General features: G+C 42.7%; 1 pseudogene; it reads left to right on the top strand.

Moving 5' to 3' along the window:
- Positions 1–4,563: 4,563 nt before the first annotated feature.
- On the top strand, positions 4,564–5,692 carry LOC117028808 (actin, cytoplasmic 2-like; annotated as a pseudogene).
- Positions 5,693–13,372: the final 7,680 nt, after the last annotated feature.

The raw sequence follows: 13,372 nt of genomic DNA, 5'->3' as shown, positions 1-13,372 counted from the left end.
AAAGGTGAGGAAGCTGCGGAATGTATGCATCAACTTCTCATCATTTTCTGAGGGCTGCTTCTGGCGCATTCACTTGCCCTGCACTTGGGCTGAGCATAACCCCACCAGAAAAACCCCAGAGGCAGGAAAATGACTGTTCCCAGCAAGGTGCCAATTATTTGTGTTTACAGGAATCAGCAGCGTGCGTTGAGGGGGCTGTATGACAGAGGTGCTGACATGTCTGCCTCAGGGGCTCTATGATAGATGCCAACAAGGCAGCTCAGACAGAGAGATCAGCCCAGTTGCAGAGGAGGTAGAGTTTGAACCAATCCTTAACAGAAGAACAGGAGGTGGATGGTAATCAGAACCACTGTGTCAGAAGGCTCCTGGGATATGCGAGTTTACCCACACCACACCTAGGCCTTGATGGATGCTCAGAGCGTGTAGTTTTGATCCTCTCCCCAGTCGAGAATATGGAGAGCCTTGAAATTACTATTCTGTAAGTGTCTTAACACTCTTAGTGGCAGAATAGAGAACGTAGAGTGGGAGTCAAGTCCTGGAGCTGAGGGTGTCAAGAGGTGCTCAACAGGCAAGAAGGAAAAGGAGCAGGTCTCTTCGGGGTACCATTATTATTCATTTCGATGAAACAGAGGAGAGGAAGAAAACAGGGCAAGCAGGAGGAATGGAGATTTGAGAGCTAACTGGGACCTCAAATCAAATTCCATCAGAAACGAGGGCTGGCCCAGTGGCTCAGGCAGTTAGAGCTCCATGCTCCTAACTCCGAAGGCTGCCAGTTCGATTCCCACATGGGCCAGTGGGCTCTCAACCACAAGGTTGCCAGTTCAATTTCTCAACTCCCATAAGGGATGGTGGGCAGCGCCCCCTGCAACTAAAATTGAACACGGCACCTTGAGCTGAGCTGCCACTGGCTGAGCTCCCGGATGGCTCAGTTGGTTGGAGTGCATCCTCTCAACCACAAGGTTGCCGGTTCGACTCCCACAAGAGATGGTGGGCTGCGCCCCCTGCAACTAGCAACGGCAACTGGACCTGGAGCTGAGCTGTGCCCTCCACAACTAAGACTGAAAGGACAACTTGAAACTGAACGGCACCCTCCACAACTAAGAATGAAAGGACCACAACTTGACTTGGAAAAAAGTCCTGGAAGTACACACTGTTCCCCAATAAAGTCCTGTTCCCTTCCCCCCCCAAAAAAAAACCCAAAATTCCATCAGAAACATGTGGAGAGATCTGTATTAAAGTACCTTGTACAAACAAATGAGAAACAAGAACTCATAGACACAGACAATAGTTTAGTGGTTACCAGAGGGTAAGGGGGGTGGGGGGTGGGGGGTGGGAGATGAGGGTAAAGGGGATCAAATATATGGTGATGGAAGGAGAACTGACTCCGGGTGATGAACACATAATGTAATTTATAGATGATGTGATACAGAATTGTACACCTGAAATCTGTGTAATTTTACTAACCATTGTCACCCCAATAAATTAAAAAATAATAATAACAAAGTACCTTGTGTGAAGAGTGGTCCCTTTACATGTGAATGGAAAATGACCCTTGCCTACCAAGGACAGAGAACAAAGGGGAGAGAGGGGAAGACTTGGTAGGAGGTGACAACATGACCCTTACTTTTTCCTGCTCAGAAGCTTGGGGAGTGCCTCCCGCCCCTACCCCAGCCACCCACTCACATGGGAACCAACAGTCAGAAGGGGCTTGGCAACCAGTACTAAGGCCATCTTCTCCAAAGCTTTGACAACCCGACAACTAACGTGAGGAGGAGTTCTGCAAGGAGACCCAAATCACGGTCACTTCACAGCGATCAGATCCTACTGCCTTCACAGCAATCCCAGGGCTTGTCTTGGGCAGGGAGAAAGGAGATGCAGGCTGCAGTGAGTCAGATTCTAGGCGAAAATACTGAGTAAGGCAGCTGTGAGGGCCTCCATCATAACCAGCTTCCTGAGCCGGAACTAGAAATCAGAACCGTCTGGTAATGGACGCTGCATTTCATATACCCCTGAGAACAGCTGTTCCATGCATTTCTTCTTCTTCTTTTTTTAATTTATTGAGGTAAGATTGGTTAATAACATTATATAAATTTCAGTATACAACATTATAATTTGGTATCTGTATACTGTATTGAGTGCTCACCACCCAAAGTATAGTTTCCTTCTGTTACCATATATTTGACCCCCTTTACCCAATTCACCCTACCCCTATGTTCACTACATGCATTTTTTTTATTGTTTTTCTTTTCTTTTTTGTGTGTGCTCAGAGACCAATGCAAACATTTCAGGGACCCGGAAGAGTATGCTGTATCCTCCCTAATTTTAATTCCTGGTGACTCCTGATAATCTTCAGATGAGATGTAGCGGAAAGAGCCTTGGACACATCATCAGCCTGGGCTCAAACCCCATCCCATCTGTGTTACTCCATTCTGACTGTACCATTCTAGGCAAGCTAGTCAGTTCCTCACCTGTAAGACAGTGTTATCATGAGGCTTAGTGATAAATACTAACCTGGTCCCCACCACGTGTTAGGCCTTGTTCTCGTTGCTCATTCCTGTTGGGTGGGTACTAACATTACTGCCCTTTTATACAGAGGAAGAAATGAGGCACAGAGAGGGCATGCAACTTGCTCAGGGTCACATGGCTGTTAATTAGCAGATGTGAAGCTTGAACCCAGGCCACCTACCTCCAGGGCCTGCCCTTTTAACCACCATGCTCTGTTCCCTCCCAGAAGGTGAAAGTGCCTGGTGAACATGCAGGAGGGCCTCAATACTTTACTTTCACATTTTGAAAGATAATGTGGTGCAGTGAAAAGAACTTGGGATTTGGAGTCAGACTAACCTGACTCCCATTTCATTGCTATGTGATCCTGGGCAAATAGATCATCTCTTTGAACCTCACTTTCCTAAAAGTCAGAGGACTACTGGGATATGTGAATTTACCTGCACCACACCTGGCACTTGACAGGTTCTCAGATAAATGTATGTAGAGCCTCGAAATTCTCTTCCATGAGTGTCCTAACACTCTAAGCCTTTCTCCCTTGTAATAAACCAAAGGGGCAAACAAACAGGACAAATAAAAGCCATCAGGCATGGTATCTCAGGTTCTCCCTAAAAATTTCCTCGGATTTTTCCTGATGAAAGGAAAATACAAAATAGGAAAGATGTTTAGGGAGGCCCTCATCCCTAAATGTAATAAATAACACAAGTAAGACAGACTGGGCAGCCAGGGCGGTAGGTGTCTTATTAATATAATCAGCTGGTACTCTGCCAAATTCCCCTTTCTCTGACTAAACCTACTGCACAGTTTATTTAGCCTCTGAAAAACTATGAAATGCTGCATTATGATAGAGCATTTTTAAAATTTTTTATCTCAAATCCCAAATGCTTTAAGGCAAATCCACTTCCTTCTTTCATCTTTGAGTAATAAAATCATCATTCAAATCCGGGAAAAGCATGAGTTTCCTCTCCTTGCCCCCTTGTCTCTACCAAGTCATTTTACCAATTACTATTTACTGTAAAGAGTGGGTCTGTTGTACCTCTACATACAGAAAACCTTTTTACCAAACTGTTTTCTTAAAAGCACAACATCTTGCCATAAAGGAAATAACTCCCAAGATCTGTTTTTATAACCTCTATTAGAATGTAAATCATAAGAGCAAATTTGTACTGACACAAACACCCTATAGGTTAAGTTGTTTACACCTAGCTAGAAATTATTATAAAACCAAGATCAAATTTGTCAGATTTGGGTTAAGAGTCTAAGACTCAGGAGAAATTAATGGGCAATATTTTCAATGTCTTCCCAGAACTCCCAAAGCTATATCTGAGGCAAGTATAAAAATCCAGAATTAATTTCATCCTGAAAAATCAAAAGAGCTGAATTAATAATTAACTTAATAAATTTCAAAGCCATCTCAATTGCGCTTACAAATCTAGCACATATTGAGATCAAACGTGGGACACAGTTCAATTTTCCAAACTATGAACCCAATGCTGATGGAGAGTGAAACTGTTGACCCACATATACCTATGAGATTAAATATCATTCATATCACACATTATCATCATCACATTGTCCTTTGCATGAGAAGTTGACACCTACCGACCCACTTTTAGTAAGCTGTGCTCTTGAAATGTTTTCTTTGTTAGAGTGTTGAACTTGTTCCAGACATCTTCACTCAATTCCAATTCTGATCAACATTTTCAAGGACACTAGCCACAGTTAAGTGAGCGGCCAAGAACTAGAACAAAGACAACTGTTTCACCAGGAAATCAAACCCCATAAGCAGCTGAGCAGTTATGGTGAATCACGCAGAAACCAGCAGCACAACTACTATGGAGGTCCTCAAGTATAACCTAAAGATCCTGAAGAAAGCTGGGTGAAAGATATACCACTTTATCATCATTATTTCATAGCTGTGATTGGAACCATGTACTTAACCATGGGCTATTCAAAAATCACAGGACATTCACTTGCCACAACCAGCTCGTACTCCTCGGCCTCTCACTACTCTGTTGTCTACTCCTCCGTGCCCTACGACCACTGCCTCCACCAATTGCAATGGAAGAAGAAATTGCCATGCTTATTGACAATGGCTCTGGCATGTGCAAAGCTAGTTTTGCCGGGGATGATGCCCCCTTGGGCCGTGTTCCCATCCATCATTTGGTGCCCTCAACACCAGGGCATTATGGTGAGCATGGTGCCAAAGACCAGCGACATGGGCGAAAAGGCCTAAAGCAATCATGGCATCCCGACCCTCCAGTACCCCATCGAGCACAGCATTGTCACCAACTGGGATGACATGGAGGAAATCTGGCACTATATCTTCTGCAACGAGCTGTGTGTGGCCCCTAAGGAGCACCCCATGGCTGTTGACTGAGGCCTCCCTAAACCCCAAGGCTCCACCGTGAAAAGACGATGCAGATCCTGTTCGAGACCTTTGCACTCCAGCCATGTACGCCTATGTGGCCATCCAGGCCATGCTGTCCCTGCACGCCTCTGGTCACACCACTGGTATAGTTATGGACTCTGAGAACAGGTACACACACACACTCTGCCCATCTACAAGGGGTATGCCCTCCCCCACACCGTCCTGCGTCTGGACCTGGCTGGCCAGACCTTACCGACTACCTCCTGAAGATCCTCCTAGAGCGTGGCTACAGCTTCACCACCACTGCTGAGCAGGAAATTATGCATGACATCAAGGAGAAGCTCTGCTATGTCACCCTGGACTTCGAGCAGAAAATGGCCACCACCATGTCCTCCTCATCCCGGGAGAACAGCTATGAGCTGCCCAATGGGCAGGTGATCACCATTGGCAACGAGTGGTTCTGGTATCCAGGGGCACTCTTCCAGCCCTCCTTCCTGGATAGGGAATCCTGCAGCATCCATAGGACCATATCAACTCCATCATGAAGTGTGACGTCAACAACCAGAAAGACCTGCATGTCAACATGATGCTATCTGGTGGGACCACCATGTACCCTAGCATCGCCGACAGGATGCAGGAGATCACAGCCTTGGCTCCAAGCACCACGAAGATCAAGATCATGGCCCCACCAGAGCACAAGTACTCGCTGTGGATGGGGGCTCCATCCTTGCCTCGCTGTCCACCTTCCAGCAGATGTGGATCAGCAAGCAGGACTATGATGAGTCAGGCCCCTCCGTCATCCACCGCAAATGCTTCTAAGCGGACTGCAAATACATGCATAGCATTTCCTGCATGAGTTCATCAGAAGCATAAATTTGCCCTGGCAAATGTATATACCTCATGCTAGTAGCCTCATGAAACTGGAATAAGCCTTTGAAAAGAAAATCATCCTTGAAGCTTATATCTATATCAGCACTGGATTGTAGACCTGGTTGCTGATTTTGACCTCATATTCAAGTTAAGTGTTCCCTTGGTACATGTTTAATGCTCTGTACATATCTTTGATTTAAACCCCTAGTACACGCAACTCAGTCACTTGGTGGCTGAAACGAGAACATGTTTATGTAAGAGAAATCCAGTGGTTTGATGAGACTCTGTGAGACCATGTGTTTCTTCATCTGAGCAGGGTATTAATATACAAGAGCCACCTATTCCAGGATTTCTCTAGAGCTGGCAAGAGTCCTGCTGCCGGTCTTACGGGGTTGGGAAGATCCAAGTGTTAGGACCCATTTTCCTTTCTTAGCTGAGCTTCTCCTGCCAGAATGCCATGGGTTGTTACTTGTCTTGAGCTGGAAAACAGTTTGCATTTACACCTGTAAATTTATTCATCCTTTTAATTGACATAAGGTTTTTTTAATGCAATTCTCAATTCTTTAAGAGATGACAATAAAGTTTGGTTTTTCTATTGTCATGTGAGAACATTAGGCCCCAGCAACATACCATTGTGAGTAGACTAGAGTGTTGCAGTAAAAAAAAGAAAAATCACAGCACAATAGATGATCCCTAAATTTACTGAGGGATTTCAATTTATGGATCAACAGAATTAAAAGCACACACTTCCCTTAGGAAATAAAGTGCTTGTCCATCTCAAGTAAAGAAGAGCATATTTTACCCAACCTGATGAGACCAGGTTTCAGCATAGCTCACTATGTTATTGTGAGTGTATTAATTTCTTAGGGCCGCTGTAACAAATTACTACAAACTTGATAGCTTAAGACAACAGAAATGTATTCTGTCATAGTTCTGAAGGCCGGGCGCCTGAACTCAAGGTGTCAGCATGGTGGCTCTAGGTAATCCTTGGAGTTCCTTGGGTTGTAGCTGCATCACTCCGACCTCTGCCTCGGCTGTCACATGACCTTCTTCCACCTGTGTGTGCTGAACTCCCCATCTTGTAAAGACACTAGACGTTGGGTTGAGGGCCCACCTTATTCCAATATGACCTCATAGTAATTAGTTACGTCTGCAAAGACCCTGTTTCCAAATAAAGTCACATTCTGAAGTTCTAGGTAGACATGAATTATTGAAGGACACTATTCAACCCATTACAGTGGGTATTCTCAATTTGTCAAAGAGTAACAGCTCTTCCCAGATGGATCTCCTATAAGGCTTCTTGTTTCTATTTAAGGGTAGGGCACTGCAAACTGTTTTCCTTCCAGGTCTCCAAACTCTAGTATAATCTAATAGTCTACAAAGTCCAATTCAAAATACTGCATTAAACATGTATGAGCTCCGCAAATTAAGTTCACGAATTCATCCCAGAAAAAGTGCTACACACCTCATTGCTGAATATCACTACGGTCACCTTCCAAGTACTCCCCTTAGAAAGCTATGCACCGACTCCAGCGCCTAGTCCACCCTTCAAAGCAATTTTGGAACTCTTTTTCTGGAATGGCCATCAGAGCTGTCGTCGTATTACCCTTGACGCTTTGAATGTCATCAAAATGTCTTCCTTTCAATATTTCCTCTATCTTTAGGTAAAGAAAGAAGTCACTGGGGGCCAGATCAGATGAGAAGGGAGGATGTTCCAATACAGTTATTTGTTTACTGGCTAAAAACTCCCTCACAGACAGTGCCATGTGAGCTGGTGCGTTGTCGTGATGCAAGAGCCATGAATTGTTGGCAAAAAGTTCAGGTTGTCTAACTTTCTCACGCAGCCTTTTCAGCACTTCCAAACAGTCAACTGGGTTAACTGGTTGTCCAGTTGGTACAAATTCATAATGAATGATCCCTCTGATATCAAAAAAGGTCAGCAACATCATTGCAACAAGTTCGTGAACTTAATTGTCAGGCCTCATATGCAATTTTTACCTTCTTTTATTTGCCAAGACATCTCAGCTCTCAGACAAAAGGTAAAACTGACATAGAAACCAGCAAAAGAAGCAATTTACAGCTATGATCCTTTTTGAAAATTGTGACCAAACATTAAGTAATTAAACAATTCATACTAGCCGAACAGGAAGGTGATTCGAATGTTCAGCCAAATTGAGAACAACTCTAGAGCAGTGGTTTTCTCAATGTGACCCCCAGACCATCAGCATCGGCTGAGAGTTCCTCAGAAGTACAGAATCTCAGTCCCCACCCGCAGACCCACTGAATCTAAACCTTCATTCTAACATTATTCTCCAGATGACTCAGATGCTCTGTTCTAAAACTCTGATGCCAAAAGTAAAAGAGAAGTCTAAGCCTCCCATATAATTCAATACTTTCTGGCAGGAATGGGTATTTGTTTTGCTGAGGGTTGATAGGGAATGTTAAACACATACACACACGCACATACTGGTCCTTTGCCTTCCCACAGAGTGTCAGCAGCTTTCCAAATGAACAAGCTGTTTCCATGACATCAAACCCTTAATTTGAAGCAGATATACCAACCATCCAGGAGTGTGATAGCACAACGCACCATTTCATATATATTTGATTTGTATTCTTAGTCTCAAACATGTCCTCCTTGAAAAAGAAATCCTTATGAAAAAACTGGTATTTAGAGCAACACTTTAATTGACAAATGTGTCACCCTTTTTTTCTCCTGTAAGTAGGGCACTCTGAAGGATTCTGTGTTAAATCTCCTGTCATGGTTAATCAATCTGGGACAATAATATGAAATGACTAGTAAAATAGTTATACTGTCCTAAGTATATGTTCTTCCCATCCAGTGACTGTTTTCCTTTTCCCCACCTCAGTTCCAGGCCATTTTATTCTTAACATATTCTTAAAGTCAATTTCTTCTTTGCCGTGAACAAGCATTTTTCTCTCACTCTTCTAAACAAATAATGGAAAAATCCTCCCTTTTGCTGTATGTGTACTTAACAATATCCTGACATGAGAGAGACAAACTCAGGAATGTGACAAGAAATTCATTTGCATTAACAGCAGCCTGGAAATATAGTGAGGCAAGCCCTAGCCTCTCCCTAAAAATCCTCCCTTAAATGTTTATCTCCACAGTTCTTCTAAATTAATTTACTCAATCAACAAATTTAAAGGGAAACCACAGTGTGTTTAATGCCAACCAGTTTAAAAATAGTCAAGTCTATTCTCCAGGGAACAGACCAAATTCAAAAGTGCATAAAGGAACCATGTGGAAAGAGGGCGATTAAATAAGCACATACTCAATACAGCTCACAGCCGCAGAACTACAGGCTCAGATGCAAATCAGCTTCACTGTGGAAGGTTCAGGCAGGAGCTGTTAGGAATTCTTCACGGCATTTTCTAGCCCATGACACCTACCAGGCTTTCGCCCACCTGCTCACACACCAAGTAAAATGCGAGAAAAACAGAGCGTTGCTTGAATGCATAATTCCCAAATGCTTAAGGCAACTAGATGTCTGAATTTGAGGGGTTTCAGCCCATTCCTTGCTCTTATGCTCCTGGGAGTCAGCCATTCAATCCCAGGGCTGCAAGGTATGAATCATTGCCGTAAATCACCTTCGATTTCTAAATATATGAGGAAAAAAACAAGGTGACATTCTCTCCACAACCTTCAAGAACTGGCTGTGTGACAAGCGCCAGCGCCAGGGGAACCTAGCCATTGGAGGGAAGAGGCAGCCCAGAAAATCCCTTTGAGACAGACGGAGGGATAACAGGAAACAAGAGAACGGAGCCGGGAGTGAAGCACGGACTGACAAAACAGAGCTGAGCTTAGAGTTCAACCAGCTGTCTCGCGATCATTTACATTTCTCGGGGAGGCAGATGGGCTGCATTTTCTCCACAGGTGCTGCAGCCACCTTCCCCTCCTACCTCTCCGGGAGGAGGTGGCCTGCGTCCATTCTGCTCACTTCAGCACTGAGCACATCGACAAACACACAGGAGGCGTTCAATGTATATTTGTGGACAGAAGGAACAAATCGATCAAATAACTGATGAACTCATGGAACAAAAAAGTTCCCAGCAAAGTTTATCAAATACTATTTGGGGGAAAGTATCATTAGAAAATGATACCTGTGTTCTTCTGGGGAACTGCAGGAAAGGATTTGTTTCCCTAGACAAAATAAAATCATATATTGAAATGTAAGAAAAATTTTAAATCTCATTGAAGGAAATGATTGTGTTTTCCTAATAAAATATACGCAATATAGGTTGAACCAATCTGCAAGGAATTCAGTCAAGATTGTGTTTGCGTTTGTGTCAATCATTTATCCCGCACTGAGAGCCTAGCTGAACAGAAAAGCTAAGCCCAGCTTACTGAGCTTTGATCAAAGTCCCTACCCCGCACTCTGCCTCTGTATTCCACAGTAACGTTGGCTTTTCCTGGTTCCCCGAATTCAAGCCCACTATGGAAGCTGAGGGTGGTGATGAGTAAATGTGCCTGGCTAGATGAACCAATCAGGTTCATGAACCAAAATGCAGCAGCAATTAACAAGCACACGAAAAAGATACTGGGAAAGAGGCACGTCTTTAGCTTAACCACACACAGTAAAAATTTAAGAGGGAGTAAATCTTGGCAGTGTAAAAGATCTGATTGTCTTGCAGATGCTCTACTATGTAAGGGATCTTAATAGCTCTTATACCATCCTGACCCCCTGCCCATGCCCCAGTAACAGAATAGATGGACCTAAACAGCTCACAGCCCACACAGTAGATGGAGAAGGAGAAGCAGGACCCGGTATGGAGGAGGTGGATGCCAAATGCTTCTTCCAGCACTCAATTTCTATGGGAACCTGGGTTGTCCAGGACACAACAGCTTTTAGACACAAAAGTGGACCATAATAAAGTGTCGTGGCTCTCCAATACCTCTTTAATGCCTTCCCAAAATCAGGATGTTTCTAAGGGGCACCCCACATGGGCTCGGCATTTGTCTTCTCTGCTACTCTCCCTGGGGGAGCTCAGCCATGGGCACCCCCAGAGTTCATGGCTTTGGCCCTCTGCCTACTGCAAGTCAGACAAAGAGGTCAGCTCCTCCCAGCAACAGGGACGACTGTCACAACTTCTGCCCAGGCCAGTGCCCTGACACTATGGCCTCTTGCTCTCACCTTTCCTCCCCTTGCCAGAACTTACAGCTCTCCACCTGAGGGCTTTCTCTCAGTCTGTATGAGGGCCAGGCGGGAAATGCCTGGGAGATACGCCAGGAGCAATTCCCAGCCAGTAATGACTGAATGGGAGGGTGAAACCCTCAGCTTCCTTGCCCCATAGGGTAAAATAACTCTGAGACATGTTTTATATTATCGCTCAAAGGCCCCAGTAAGATCGAGTTTCAGTTAGCCAAAGAGGTGACCTGCTTGATGGTGTACCCTTTATTGGCATTTGTTCACCTTTCAAAGTGCACTTTAATAAAAATCACCATATCATTTATTCCTTTTATAAAAGTAACAGAGGCTCACTGCAGATAATTTGAAAAATAATGAACAAAAAGAGAAAATGAAAGTTCCATCACCAAAGAAATACACCATTAAATTCCGATGTTTTATTCAACTCCTAGATATAGATGAGAGAGAGAGAGAGAGAGAGAGAGAGAGAGAGAGAGAGAGAGAGAGAGATATGTATAGATACTTTTTGCAAACTTAAGATCATTCTATACAATATTTTTAAATAGATGTAGTGACAGCTCTCAATTTGCCATTATCATTAGAGCTGGAGACTCATGAATAATATCAAATCAACAAATAACACACAGATAACAGTTTAGTGGTTACCAGAGGTGAAGAGAGGAGGGGGAAGGTAGAAAAGGGTACAGGGAGTCAAATATACAGTGATGGAAGGAGAACTGACTCTGGGTCGTGAATACACAATGCAATATACAGATGATATACTATAGAATTGTACACTTGAAACCTATACAATTTTATTAACCAATGTCACCCCAGCTAATTTATTAAAAATACATTTTAAAGAAGTAAATAAAATTTAAAAAAACAACACCCCCAAAATCATTTTAGGTTTCTTTTTAAATCTCATCCCTCTCCTCTAATTTAGGGAAATAATTTTACATAATCTGATTTTTTTTTAACCTAAGAAGGCTGATTAAAATATAACAACCTTTTCCTTCTCTGCCCATCTTTCTAAAACCTGTTAATGAAGAGTGAACTGGTCAATCAGCATGTGAGAGCAGAGAAAAGGAACAGCGGCCAAGTTGATGGAGATGATAACTAGCTTCAGATAATCAAGGCTGATTGTGCATTTACTTTCCCATGAATGTCTAAAGCTGTGAAGGGCAATTACCAAGTGCATGAAATGGAGGGAGTTCTATGTTGCTTCTTTTGTGTCTCTCATCATGTGTTGAGCTCACCGAGTCTCATTTGTAATCAGTACAGAGGAGGAAGAAGGCCCCCAACAGGTATGCCCCTGAATTTGGTGAAAGGTTGGAAAATATCCCCTCTGAAATAACAGTTAATAAGACCAAGCATTTAAAAGGTAGATGCCTCCCTAATAGATAACTCATCTAAAAGATAACTTCTAAAGACACTGGTTGTGGATAAAAAAGAATGATTTGCTAAATCTCATAAAAAGGCTTCAGTTCTTTCCTACAATGAAATATAACTACTGGCAGATAAACTATAGTCTTGGAAATGAACTTCTCTGAGATGAGGAAGTGTATAAAGGCAGAAAATTGTGATAATCAAAAAGGGAGGAAGAAGGCTGTGATGAAAATTAACACTGAATGAATACTATGCATGCATTTGGGGTACGAGCTTTATATCAGTTAAACTTTGAACTCCTCTATGAAATGCACTTTACTCTTTCTACTGTGCAGACGCAGAAACTGAGGCCTCACAGAGATTTGGTAAAAAAAACAGCTAGTACATAGAAGAGCTGGCATTCGACCCACAACTGCCTTATTCCAAAGTGTTGGACAGTAAAATGTCAGCGTTTATCAGAAATATTTCCAGCAAGAGAACGCCCTGATTCTCTTAACCTGTCATGGTTATATAGACCAAAATACTTTTACAACCAGCTACAAAATTTAACGGAAGTATTCCCTACATCCACTCAATTTCTATTTCTCACCAAGAAAACATGTGATGTCACCTCCTGAATGGATATCCCTGCTACAAACTACTGTGAGCCATTATCTTGCCAGAGATAGTTCTTAATGTAAACTCATAAACTGGAAATTTATTTGATTAGTGTAGAAAACACTGGATTTGTTACCCAACAACTATTTACTCCACTTTGTCCACCCTGCCTTTACCCTTTCTAACAGAACCTCAAAAACCCTCCTCTACATGGTCACGTGCTTCACTAAATCAAACATACCCTGTTTCCCGAAAATAAGACCTAGCCAGACAATCAGCTCTAATGCATCTTTTGGAGCAAAAATTAATATAAGACCTGCTATTATATTACACTACATTATATTATATTATATTATATTATATTATATTATATTATATTATATTATGTTATGTTATGTTGTTATGTTATATTATATTATATTATATTATATTATAAAGACCTCCTATTATTGTAAAATAAGACCAGGTCTTATATTAAGTTTTGCTCTAAAAG

This window comes from Rhinolophus ferrumequinum, chromosome X (genome assembly GCF_004115265.2).
Source record: "Rhinolophus ferrumequinum isolate MPI-CBG mRhiFer1 chromosome X, mRhiFer1_v1.p, whole genome shotgun sequence".
Classification (NCBI taxonomy): Eukaryota; Metazoa; Chordata; class Mammalia; order Chiroptera; family Rhinolophidae; genus Rhinolophus; species Rhinolophus ferrumequinum.
This window is presented reverse-complemented; position numbering and strand designations above follow the sequence as displayed.